Here is a 14,530-nt window from a genome sequence, read left to right as displayed (position 1 = left end):
TGAGAAAGCATAATTCAACATACTTTATGCTAAAGGAACTTGTTCTCAGTTGACTTAATTAATTTGGCATACTTTTAACTTTTAACTTTGCTTATATTTCTTTTTATCCATTAGACTTCTATTTTAAGACGTTTACCAGTATATTTGTTAAAGAAAATGCCCAACTTTGCCATAAAACCTAATGTATGTATGTAATCTCAAAGCATGGGAGAGTTTCTGTTTTAATTTAAAATTTTATTTTCCTTTTTATGTTATTCTACAGTATACTATTATATAGTATTCATTTAAGCAGTTTATAACATTCTTTATGTAGTCATAGTATATATTTATTAGTCATAACACTTTTTCATATTCTTTAAAATATAATTTTTTATGAAAAGCTACCTCCTTTCATTATGTCTGTAGTACCGGTATCCAAAATTAAACTCTGGTTAATGTCACTGTAAGTAAAAAAAGAACAAAAAATATTATATTGCTAGTCCCACTTATCTTTATTAATATACTTCAAGTGTCTTGGAGACACTTCTCTCATTCAAGTTAATAAACAGATCTTCTATTTGTGTTCTTTGGAAAACGTAATATTACACAGACTAGTCTGGATTTAAACTTCAGAATTCCCACCCAACATATGTACACTCAGCATTAAACAGACTCTGCAGATGTGTGGTTCTCACTGCTTCCTTGCTACCCCTGAGATATTGTACTAGCCAGGTTTCCCCTAGAAGTTAAGCACCGAGACTGAGCTTGAGGGGATTTACTTCATCTTGACCTTTGTGGTCCTTAGATTGGCCGTAGATTAGTTTATATGACTGCCCATGCACAAGCTGGGTTATTTCTCAGCCCCAAATAGGTATAAAGTCTTCTCAAGAGAAAGTCTGAGATGTGAGCACATTGTGCGACAACTGAAGCATCTGGAGGGGATTTCAGACCTGACCATATCCCTGAGGTTACAATGGAATTTAACAAAGTTCCAGAGGTAAAGGATAGAGGATTCATGCCAAAACATTCTCTTCTTTGCTGTTATTTTAGTTTTCATGTAGACCTCTTAACCCCATCTCTACCTCCACTTGTCTGGTTAGTACCTAAAATACTGAATCCCCATGACACACCCTGTGCCCTCCAAATGGGGTGAAACCAGACTCTTTCCAGGTGATATGTAGGTCGGGGGTATCTTCTGTATCTTTGATTTTTGTTGTTAGTTCTAATTGTTACTTATTACTCTGTTCTATCCATTAACAGCTGTGTGTTTAATGTTATAAATGTTCTCTATTAAAAAATGCACATATACTTAATGTTGTATTCGTTCATTCTGCAAAAGCCTGCTGAGCCTGTGCTTTTCGCCAGCTATCTTTCTGGACACTAGTGATGCTGAAGTGAACAGTGAGGTCCTGCCCCTCAAGGAACAGACATTAGAGTGGATGAATAACTGTGTAACTGTAAACTGTTATTTGTTAGAATGATAAGTTCTGTAAAAAATTAAAGGGACAGACTGTGAGAATGAAGGTCAAGTGAGTTTTATTTTAGTAAAGGTAATTAGGGAAAGCCCCCTTGATTGGAGTAGGCTCCTGAAAGAAGTGGGAAAGTAAATGATGTGAGTGTCTGGTGGGGAGTGCTCATGGCAGAGGGCTAGCAAGTACAAAGCCAGCTCAATGTCTTAGAGCACCAAAGAGTTACAGTGTGTCTGGACTTGATAATTTCCAGAAGTGGTCAGTGGCCAGATTATATAGGCCTTGAAGGAAGTGGCAAGCATTTGTGCTTTATTCTAGATGAGATGGGAAGCCATTGGAGGGTTTCAAGCCAGTTAGTGACATGATAAGATTTACATTTTTATAAGGTTGCTATGGCTGAGTGTTGTGAGAAGCAGCACAGCATGTGGGATTAAAGCACAGGCTTTAGCATCAAACTGTGTAAACTGAAATTTCTGATGCTCACCTACAAGCTTGTGTAGCCCTTTTATCTTTCAAGATTCCAGTGTCTAAAATGGGGATAACAAGAATCATCTGTGGCATTGTTGACAGGGTTAAGTGAGATAATGTAGGGAAAGCACTGGACAGGGTAAACATAAATTAGCACTCCATTTTTATTTATGATGATGATTATTATTTTCATTGTAGATTACTTATGTAAGTAAGTACAAGAGAGTTAAAATATTGTAGATATTTATAATACAGTCCCAGTGTGACTGTGAAGACTTTATGATATTTTTTGTCTTCTAAATGTGCTTGGTTATATAAAATGTCTGAATGTGTATATGTGTGTGTGTGTGTGTGTGTCTTCCTTCCAAGAAACTGTAATGTTTGTGAAAATGTTTTCTTAGGTCATGATTTGTCAACTAAATTTATTTTAAATGTACTTCACAAGTTTGCTATTAAAAACAATTGTGCAATGCCTCTCTTGTGAGGGAAATACTGTCTTGGGAAAGCAAAATTACCCTTCCCTCTGTGAACTGTTTTTACAAACCTGAATTTTCATGTATTCATAGCTCTACACAAAAGGAGATACTCAATAAAATATTTGCTATTTTTTATTAGAATGCTAAATTTTAAGCAAATCTAGAATTGTCCTACACAAACTATTTTGATTCTTTTACATCATTTTTATTTGCTGATTAACATACATTTGGTACTATTGCTTGGAAAATCGAGACAAAGGGGCTTTTTACCACATGCCAAAGACATGACAGGAAATTAAACTTGGCAGTATGCCATGAACATTGCTTTTCTCAGCTTTCATCACAAACAATATTTGCATTTCTTCTGCACCATGTAGTTCTGTAGGTTATACTACACAGTTGCTTGACTTTCAGATGTTTCAGTGGCAGCTAACTACTGAAAGCAATCTAAGTAGGATGCTTATCTAAACATTGCATTTTAGAGCAATCTTAGGTTTGGGGAAAGTGATACTTCTAGGTACAATTATCCTTAATTTAGAAAAATCTGACAAGTCAAAGTAACCTAATAACACGTGGCTCTTTCTAAGTAAATTTTTATTCTGATGTTTCTGTTTTTGTATCACTAAAGCATTAAGTCAACAGCAAACCAGTCAACCCCTACCCTGATAATGAAATGTTCATGTGTCATACATGCATATGAGTCAAGATCAAAAAAATTCTGCTTTTTACATGAAACATCTCTATTCTAACTGGAAAAAATTCTACATAGGTCATTTTTCTAAATTGTATAAGTTTGGATTCATTTAGATAAATATCCATCACCCAAATCTGGATGAACTGATGTTTAGAATAATTTCTTTTGTCCAAACTAAGGTTGAATACTTTTTTATAGCAAGCGTTTCCTCATCATATCTTTTTCCATCATGTCCACATGGTGAAATGTTTTTTATGTCACTCATAATGTTCTGCTACTCTATTCCTTCTGGCTCTTAGGTCATTTCTCTTGGGGTTTTCTACAAATTTTTCTTCTTTCTTTCCTTTCCTTCCATCTTCTCCCACTTCCTTCCTTCCCTTCATCCATCACTGTTATGTGGACTCTGAAGATTCAAAGATTAAAAAATAGGAGGCAGTTCTTGCTTTATAGGAGTTCCAAGTCTAGTGGAAGAGAGAGATGCAAATAAATAGCTACTGTACAATGTGAATAAAAAACTGGTGGTTATCTATATAAAGCACAACAGCCCAACTGTATTCCCATGTATGTTTTCTAATTACCTTCTGTTTTCTAATCATTGATATATTCTATTTTACCATGTTCATTTTCTAATTACTTTCCAGTCTCTTAAACTTTCTGGACCTAAAGCTAAATGTAGACTTCTTATCTGAGCTTCATGGTATGTGACCCTAAAATGGAAATGAGTCCTGAGTTTACTTTCCCACTATGCCAGTGACTTACTCTGTGAATGTAGACATAATATCTCTGACCCAGAACTCTGGCATTCTACCATCACCTGAGCTTTCTGAGCAGCAAGAATATTTTTAAAATATATTTAAACTTGAATTTGAATTTAACAGAATTTTATTTTTTATTTCTATTTCCTTTGGCCACTAAATTGAAATTATACTCAGTATGAAATTTATAAGTATGAAATTAAATAAGTACACAGGAATTTACATAGTTTCAAAGTGAAACTTTCTAAAGGGATTAATAGCTTTTTGTTATTGTTTTTTACTGATGAGATATTCCCTCAAAGATTTGGGGAAAGTTAAAACAGAAGTAGGGACTGAAAATGAGTCCCACTGAAAATGAGTTCCTCTGCTAAGACTATGGCTAACCTCTCTATCCAACACTTTATTCCCTTTCTTGTTCTGCACCATTTCCCCATCAAGATTAAGCAGCATCAAAAAGTGTGTGTGTGTGTGTGTGTGTATCAATAGCTACAGGTCACAATTTTGTAATTTTAAAACTTTAACAATATTATGATCCACGTATATAAATTTTTCCTCTAAGTGTAAATAGAAATAAGTATGAATTTAATTAAATACCTAAAGAATGTCATATAACAAATGACTGATTTTCCTGGCACAGTTTTGTCAGCTCACAATATGACTTTAACATGAAGAAATTCCAGATTCTTCTGTGCATTGAAGTTAGGTAGGCTTGAAGTCACTTGTGTTGGAACCCCTACCCTTCCATTTATGTGCCATGTGGCTTAGGCAGCTTATTTCACTCTCTGATTTTTTATTTCTCAGTGCCATGTAGACTTTAATATTGATATTGACTATCATTAATGTGTCCGTGAAGCTGTACTTCGCAGATTAGTAGTTCCCTTTTCTTTGCAAACTATCAGTGAGATTTGGGGAGAATATCCCCAATTGTTGGCTGAGGATACCAAACTGTATAGGAGAGCCTTGGGATTATGCTGCCCTGTGGACAGACTGGTCTCAAAGTCTCCCTCATTTAGTCAGGAGTGAGCCATAGAAGCTGTCAGGGAAATGAGAGTCCACGAACCTCCTCCCCTCAGATTCTGGCCGTCTGAAAGGTGCAGCTGCAAATCTCTGCGTAGCCTAGAAACAGATGTGGTGCAAATTCAGTTTTGTGTATCTGTTAAGACATACACCTCAGAAGTTTTTACAAGAGTTATTTTTTTTTTAGCTATATAGATAGATGGTCCTCCTGTCTAGTGTATGATTTCTTTTTAACTTATTAATTTTTAATTGGAGGACAATTGTTCTACAATATTGTGTTGGTTTCTGCCATACATAAGCATGAATCAGCCAGAGGCATATGACCCTCCCTCTTGAACCTTCCTCGCACCTCTCACCCCATCCCACCCTCCTAGGTTGTCACAGAGCAACTGTCATTTTTCATCTCTTAAGAAATCATATACCATCTAGACAGCAGAAACGGAAGCACCCTGGAACTTCACTATACCTCTGAAGTCAGGACTCTCCCAGTCATAATTCATGCTTTTAAGGACTGCCTTGGAGGTTGAAACCATCCCATAATGCAGTCTTCAGGGATATGAGAAAGTCCTTTTGGATAAACTTTACAACCGAATCTTTCTCTGTGGCAAATAACAAATCAGGGAGAAGGTGTCTGTTTCACTCTAGGGGGAGGAGAGGAATGGACACAGAGCCCTGTAAGTATTTATTAATATGGTGATGACCACTCCCATGTATTTACTCAGCAGTCTTGTGTACAAGATAGAAAACGCCCATATTCGTCCCACTCCACATAACTTTATTCTTAGCTTATTCAACAGTGCTTCCCACAGAAATTAGAGCAGCTCCATGACCAATAGTTTAGTTTTTTTTCAATGAAGGGACTTTCTAAATATAAATGCTGCCATACAGAGTAGTGGAGGAATTATAGAGAATTTACAGTTCACCAGTCATGACTGCTATGCCTCTCTCAGAATAGACAACTGGGGAAATGATTGAAGGAAATAAGAAATGACAAAGCCATACCATGTCTTTCACTTGTATGTTTCTCGTATTTAAGGATTAAGGCCCCCTACTCGGTGACATCACTGTTGCCACTACAAACAGAACCATCTGCCACTGAGCAGGGAAGCCAGCCATTCCCTAATGTGCAAAAATACTTGGTTGAACTCCTGAAACTTATTTGGTAGATCAAAAGCTGCACTGCTGTGGAATGCAATAAACCCCATCTGTTTGAGGTATTTTCAGCACTATTGCATTTCTTTGGAGAACCAAGGTCCCATTATTCTCTAAAATAGTATTCTATTCCTGATAAAATTCTCTCTGGGGATCTTTATTGTCTTATTGAACCATTGGCATAGTCTTTACAAAAGACTCCTTTTCCCCTGATTTCATTCATTCTGGTACCATTTTTTATGTCTCACATAAGCCAGGGGTGTTAATAGTTATATCACGGCCACTCACAATGTCAGGAAACTTCTCTATGCTGTTTTATCAGTGTCTTTAAATTTACGTTTTTATTCAATTTGATGGCTCCGATGGTCCTTGAATTAGACATCCTCCTCCGCGCCCCCCCCGCCCCCCGCCCCCGAGTCACCGGCTGGCATTGTTTTCCAGAAAATACACTCTCCTGCAATCATTCCCTTACTGCTCTCCAGAAAATTTTTGTATGTATTACTTCCCCACACACATCCTCTCTTCAAACTAAATGCCAGATCTCCAGCCCAGCCTGTTACTCCACACCCTGTGACCAGGCTTCTCCACACAGGCACACACTCCACTCACAGCTCTCTCCCACTCTGCATCTCAGTGGAGAGAGACATTCTTTCTGGGCCCCTTGTGAGGAGAGTTCAGATATGTTCCCTGCCCATATCGCATCACGTCTCCCCCACAGGATCTGACCTTGCGAGGACTCAAGCTGCCCTGGGAGTAATGAATCACCATTTTATTTTTTTAAGCCATATGTGGGTTAAATTGTTTGATATAAATCATGCTCCCGCCGCTCCAGTTTGAAACAAGACAGCCATTTGCCTGCTGCCTGTTGCTGGCTGCTCTCTGTGTCTCTATCCAGAACGTCCCTTTTAGAAACGACTACATTTTTGTGACTTAACCTTTCCAGACCCATTTTCTTGAATGTGGACCAGTGTTTATTTTGGCTTCCTCCCCACTATACAGTTTTCACTTCCCATGCCAGCCCAAGACCAAACTCGTAATTTATGAAATAAAGGAATGGTACAGATGGAGGTCATAATGTGGTCTGCCTGCCCTGTCTCCCCAGAATCACTCACTCCTTTCCTCTGCTCTTTTTCTTTTTTTTTTTCCCCCACCTTCTTTGAAACCAAGGATGCAGTGTTTGTTTAAAAATGCATTGGCTGATGAAATTTTCCACTGCTTGGCATGTTGGAGGAGGGGCTGTCAGGAAAGGGCAAGCCGACATACTAAATGCTTTGCCTTTCATGCTAACAGTTCACTTATTACCAATTCAAACCAATGCTTTTTGGCCAGGTTCCCGGTACTTCAAGTATTTCAAGTAGAAAGAAAGGGGGAAATCTCTGTCATAATTTTCTAGTGTTATAAATGTATGACTTCCCTTAATATAAGTAGAATCTTTGACTCGTCCGTGAGTTTTGGGTGCTGTATGTATGAATGGGATGTCAGTGAAGAGTTACTTATTTTGATTTTGATCTAGCATGAAAAACCTCATGATTTTAAAATAAATTTGTTTAACATATTTCTTTTTTTTTTCCTTGCGGCTACATGCACAGGGGAACAACAAAGTAAGTTCTTTGTCCTCCTGCAGCTCCTCTGTCTCTTCAGTCCCCACTCCCCTCCTGCATGTGCCCTTGGTGAGAGTGTTTCTGTGCTTTGAAATGACTGTCTGTGACAGTACACAAATGATAGAGGGTGTGCAAATGTCAGAGAGAACAGAGCTTGGACTACCATCGTGGCGGTTCATTTTTGACCTTTTGGAAAGGAAATATTACGTTCCTCAGGGCTGGTTATTGGACAGTTCAGAGAGGTTGTTTTTATAAGGAAAGAGAGCAACACTGAGAGCAAAGATGATGGTTTAATAATGAGGACTCTTCTGCAGAAAGGGTACGACTGCCTGATGAAACTCAGTGCAGCTGACGTTTTTGACCAAAAATCAAAGCTCTCATGTTAATGTGCAGTTATAAAAACCCCAAACTGAAGTCTTAAATAGCAGGATGGCTGGCTTTGTTGGTGAAACCGAACTAGATCAGTGCTCTGGCTTTGAAGGTGCCTTAAAATGGATGGAGGAGGGTGGGGTCAACATTTGCCTTGGCTTCTGCGCGCTTGATGTATTCCAGCTGGATGGAGGCAGGAGGGTGTGGGGAGTGGAGGGGGAGACTGAAATGTGTATGATTTGTGAAACCAGGCAACATACACACATGGTGGAAACTATTTTAATGTTGCTGTTGTAATAGATAAATGAGTAATTTAGTAGTTCATAGGGTGGCTTGCTTGTTAAAATTTTAATTTAACTTTTCCAGAAGATTAGAACTACTTCTCACTTATATTAGGTATGTAAGAGTAATGTAGTTAGGGAAGATGGGCTTAAGTTTAGCAGGGCGATTTGTTTTTCATATTTTTTTTCCGATGGAGAATTATTAGCGCTTTATCCTACCAGGTGGCCCACTTAAAATAGGCCTCATTGAATACAATAAGAATTGAAAAGAATCTGTTTTATAAGGGTCTGCCTGCATATTTAAGCCAGCTGGAATTCATCAAAATTGCTATTCATAAGCCATACATATAGAATTTAAAACAAATGTGGGAAATCTTGCAGTTTAATTTGATGGAATGTGCTATTATGGAATAAGTTGATAGAGTTGGTATTGAAAATGTGTCACTTTATAAATTTATATCTTGCTATAATTGCTTATGACCCAAGTAATAATATTTAATGAAGTTAAAAATAATATTATAAAATCACAAGATAGGCATTTGTGAAGGACCTAGGGGGGGTGAACTTAGCCCACTAAAAGTTTACTTTTTAATACAGAAGGTATCTTATAAAATTGATTAAAGATTTCTTCTACAAGTAAAGGATAATATTTCTAACTAATATTGTCACTATTGGGAAAAAAACCATTTGGAAAAAATTTTAGTTCTACCACCATATGCTGTATTTTGTTTCTTAAATAGTAAGTCTCTTTGGTCCTAGTCACACATTACACTGACTTGCTGTCTAGAATTTCATGTGCTGCATCTCTTAATTGTTTAAATTGCCTGAGCTATGTGAGCGCACTAATAGCAAGCCTATGCATGCTGAGGATCAGGCAATCAGCTGCTGATATTTTAGGGAGGTGCTAACCCTTGGATCATTCAAGAAGCATTTTTTTTTTTAATTGGAGGATAATTGCCTTACAAAGTTGTGTTGGTTTCTGCCACACAGCAACATGAATCAGCTGTAAGTATAAATGTATATATACATACATACATATGTGTGTGTGTGTGTATATACATATACACACCCACGTTGTGTCCTTAGTCTCTCAGTCGTGTCCGACTCTTTGCAACCCCATGGACTGTATGTAGCCTGCCAGGCTCCTCTGTCCGTGAGGATTCTGTCCAGGCAAGAATACTGGAGTGGGTTGCCACGCCCTCCTCCAGGGGATCTTCCCAACCCAGGGGATTGAATCCAGGTCTCCAACACTGCAGGCAGATTCTTTACCGTCTGAGCCACCAGGGAAGCCAATAGATAGATAGGTAGATAGATAGATAGATAGATAGATAGATAGATAGATAGATAGATAGATAGATAGATAGATAGATGATAGATAGATGATAGATAGATAGATAGATAGATAGATAGATCCCCTCCCTCTTGAACATTCCTCTCACCCAGCCCCATACCCCCCTCTAGGTCATCCCAGAGTGTTGGGCTGGGCTTCCTGTGTTATATAGCAATCTAGAAGCATTTATGATTTGTGTCTGTCATGAGTGATTCACTGATGACTTAAAGGCATTTTCAAAATTCCCCAAAGAAAACACTTTTCCATAGCAGGAGTCATTCATTTGTTCTTCTAAGTAATGAAATGCTCAGTTTAATAGAATTTACTGATTCTTTCAAATAATTATACAATGAGTGATAAAACTCAAATGTTCTCAGCTGCTGCTCCTTAAGGCTGCCTCTTGGATGATGCAGAAGGCCCTCCAGAGTCTCCCAGTGCCTGGAGCCCCCATCTGTACTGTGAACACTTGGTACAGTGCTGTGGGGGATCTTTGGGTGCCAGTTAGAGTGTCAGCTGAAGCGTGCCAATGATGCAAACACTTACGTTTTGATTTTTAACTGACGAGCTACTTAGGAGGGACTGATGTGTATTGCCCTTATGCCTTAATTCTTGGTTGCTTATGTTATGAATAAGTAATAGTTTGTAAAAAAAATATAAGGCTAATACTTTTAAAATATGATCATTGTACTGACCATGGACTCTGGCACAAAAGAGGCTTCTCAAATCACAGACGGTACATCTGCATGCTATTTTCCTTTTGCTTAGAATTTCAGTATAAATGGACAACACTGGAATACAACTGTGCTGTCTCCAGAGTATAGATCTGGAATCTTCAAAAGGAGAATATGAGATTCTTTTTTCCCTCTCCTGCTAGAATGCTTGCTCTGCATTGTCCCAAAGGCAACACACCTGTTTGTTTCCTGCCGTATATGTGAGCCAGCTGTAAAAGGTGACTGATCTCAGACTCGCAAAGGCTAATTGTTTATTTTGTGAATAGCATTTCATTATTTATGATACTAACCAGATACTAGAGAGAATGAAGCTTGCTCAATTAATGTTTCTTTAGATGAGCAGGATGCATGGATTCATCTTCCTTCATACATGCACGCATATACATACATACACGTATATTCTAAGGTGTATGGAGCAACTCTACTATTCATTTTCTCAATGCCAGCTAAAATGATCTGCTTCATCCACCTTTGTTGTTGTTGTTCAGTCACTCAGTCGTGTCTGACTCTTTGCAACGCCATGGACTGTAACACGCCAGGCTTCCCTGTCCTTCACTATCTCCTGGAGTTTGCTCAAACTCATGTCCATAGAGTTGGTGATGCCATCCAACCATCTCATCCTCTGTCATGCCCTTCTCCTCTTGCCTTTCACAACATCAGGGTCTTTTTCAATGAGTCAACTTTTTGCATCATGTGGCCAAAGTATTGAAGCTTCAGCATTAGCCCTTCCAATGAACATTCAGGGTTGATTTCCTTTACTTAGAGTTTGGAAGCTACTTCTCTAAACTCTCAGAAAAAAACATCTCCAAGAGACACAGGGATTTATATTATAAATGCATTATGGGGCAGAACACCAATGGTCATGTTCTTCCTTGTGCACTTACATGCATTTTGTTATTTCTCCTTAAAAAGCACATTTTCCTTTTGTGAGGAGACCATAGTTGCTCAGGAAAAATTTTCCTTCCAGACTCATTACTTATTTTTCCTTTGGACATGTTTGTCTACTGGCATAGTGATATCTTAAATTTCTTCAAGTAGAGTCTGTCTCCTCCTTCAAGGGGTTTCCCTAGACCATGAATTCCAAGTCAGTGTCTTCCAAAGTAAGACCATAATCTAGGACTCTGAATCAATTTGGGGAATGTGAACAAATACAGTATAGTAACAGGGAGGTTTGGACTATTTTTTTGTTTGTTTGTTTGGTTCATTTGTTTGTTGAGTACAAATGTAAATCAGAATATCATTTTCAGAACTGAGCCTTCAGGTAATCTCCATGTTTTGTCCTAGATAGAAGAGGTTTAATTTCTTTCATTAACTTGATACCCTTGCTTGGTGGACATTTCTAGGAATTTAATGAGCATTTAGTTTAATTTTTTTGTTATTTTGAGTTTTGGTTAAGTATCTTTGATATTAAATTAGGCAAATTAAAGCTGGAAAAAGCCCTTAAAATATAAAGAATAAAATACTGAAATAAAAACTCTCAAAATTTCTTAATTATGTTGATACACAAATACAAATGAAAACTAAAAGGAATCCTACGTTCAGAAATGAATACTTCAAAAAATTTTAACTTGTAGAGAAACACTACAGCTACTCTCCTCTCTTATGAATTGTTTATTATATTTAAAAGAGAAATTAACTAGCACCTTAGTTAACATCAGTCTTCTTAAACTAATGGATTCTTTTATGTCCCCCATGTGGAACTATGAAATGGACTGCCTTGATTGAAGAGGAGGATTTGAAAAGGAGAAATAGAACTGAAACATGCAAAAACATGTTAAAAACATGTCATGTTAAAAATAAGTTTTTACTAAGTTCTAGAGGAAATGGCAACTCACTCCAGTATTCTTGCCTGGATGGGGGGCCTGGCGGGCTGCAGCCCATGGGGTCACAAAGAGTCAGACATGACTGAAGCAACGTAGCACAACACAGCACAGTTACATTAAATGCAATAATCTTACATAGTAGAGGGCTTTGATATTAAGAAAAGAAAAAGGAAAGAAAATCCAGTTTGAACACCTGTTTTAACAATTTAAAAATACTTTGTTTAGTAGTTTTCCAACACATTTAGCTAGACAAGTGAATGTTGGCAGTCTCATTAGTGGGAAAAGTAGTTATCACCTAGCATACTGATTTTGGTCAGCCATTGGATTCTAGTCATCATTTGCAAAAACAGAGTGTGCCAAGTCAAATGTCATCAAAATATATTACGCTGAAAAACACAGATAGTAAATCCATGTTAATTTGTTTTGCCTCTTGTGCAAATCTTCAATTCCTAAATTCCGGTTCTTGGTCATGTGTGGCAGAGTATAGGTAGGAACTGAACATCCATCATGAAACCTGGAAATGTCTTATTAATGATATGTGTTATAATCTTGGTAGATGAAGGAGCAGACAGTACATTGTCAGAAGATATATTTCCTCTCTAATATTTAAAATGACTGAAAGAACAGTCTTTTTATACTATTTATTTACTTTTGGTTGTGCTGGGTGTCGTTGTGGCTCATGGGCTGTAGAGAGGGGGCTCAGGAGTTGTGGTGTGTGGGCTTAGTTGCCTCGCAGATGTGGGATATTTCAGGACAGGGATCAAACCTGTGTCCCCTGCATCGGCAGGTAGATTCTTAATCACAGGACCACCAGGGAAGCCCCTGAAAGGACATTCTAAGTAGTTTAGGTATAGTTAGCTTAATTGGGTTATTTATTTTCTTTGAATAATGTATATTCTTTCCTTGATTTTCTTGAAGAAGTTTAGCAAACATATTTCCCTGGGATTTATGAAGAGCCCCCCTGGTTCACTTAGTTTATGCATAACCCAATGAGAATATCATTAAAGTTAAGAGAAAGAAGGAAAACTCACTGGCCTCAAAGTGTTATTTTAGCACTATGTACATATAAAAATTATCTGTCTCAATCACTGCAGTACCAATAAACCTTTGGTTCTTTTTTGGCAAATCGGTCTTAAAAGAGCATTGCAAAGAATGCCTACTTTTTGAACCCCCAACTTTAATCTTAAACAGTTGGGAAAAAAGGACAGTTCATGTGAAGGCAAAAAACTTTGATAAGGGAAGTGGAATCTATATTGTATTCCCAAATTTATTAACCTTGCCACATAGACTCTATAAGGGAGCAAGAATTAATCTGCTGTTGAGAAAACTCACAATGGGTGATAAGATAGGAAACTCTGAAAGATTTTTTGTGCTAATTTTATATTTTTATTTTCTCTATCTTTATAAAACATGACTCCTCTCTAGTTAATGAGAAATAAGAGAATAATAATGTTTTACATCATAGTTTTTTTAATATATTTTTCTCATAGTATTTTAGACATCTTCTTTTAGTATGCCCTATGATATTTTTCAAAGGAATTGGTTTAACATTGCTCCAAAATTAAAGGGATGCTTTATGGTTTTGTTTTGAAAACACATTGTCATTGAGTATGATTTTAGAAGTTTCATTGTGATAAGTTTTATTTTGAAACTTAACCCCTTACAGAAGCATTTTTAATTAAAAAGTAGAAATTTATTTCTTTTGCTAGTTTAACTTAATGTGGTTATCACAGCATACAGTGAAATCATACAGATTTGTAGTTATGAGAGTTTAAAATCCTTCTCCCTGTTTTAAGCAGATCATCTGGACAAAAACAAAAATGAAAAAGGATATGATTTGTATTAGAAATAAGGGTAATTCAAAAGATACATATGTGTATACTAATATTTAAAAGATATATAAATATTAGATACCTAATAAGGTTTAGAAAGCTAGAGATACAGAGCAAACTTTAAATTTGAAAACCTGTCTACTTAGAATAAAAAAAATACACTCCAGAAATAGATTTAAATGAAAATCAATGCTTAATTTACAGACTATTTGAAATATAATAATAATAAAAATACTATACAGGAAATACTATAAAATATACCTAGTGTTACATGCAGAGAAAAATTAATAACTTTTAAAAGAATTATTATTTAAATAGAAGTAAATAAATTTAAGAGGTTGGATGAGAGCAACCAAAAAATCTAAGGAAAGAAATTAATGATTAAAGTAAAAATTAATGAATTAGAAAATAGTGAAAAAAATGTGACCTTAAACTACATGCAAATTTAATACTTTTGTATGGTCTAAAAGACAGTAAACAGTTAAAAAAGCAAATGACAAATTCATAAAATATTTGCAGCATATATGACATACAAAGTATTAAATATCCTCAG

At 36.7% G+C, this 14,530-nt stretch overlaps 1 protein-coding gene across 7 annotated transcripts in view; it reads left to right on the top strand.

Annotated features, from left to right (window-relative positions):
* The window catches only part of DNM3 (dynamin 3), a 609,645-nt gene that overhangs the window by 497,984 nt on the left and 97,131 nt on the right, over positions 1–14,530 (top strand). The gene's annotated exons all lie outside the window — the stretch shown is intronic.

Source organism: Odocoileus virginianus, chromosome 11, assembly GCF_023699985.2.
Source record: "Odocoileus virginianus isolate 20LAN1187 ecotype Illinois chromosome 11, Ovbor_1.2, whole genome shotgun sequence".
NCBI lineage: Eukaryota > Metazoa > Chordata > Mammalia > Artiodactyla > Cervidae > Odocoileus > Odocoileus virginianus.
The sequence above is the reverse complement of the archived record's forward strand: the minus strand, read 5'-3'. Positions and strand labels throughout refer to the sequence as shown.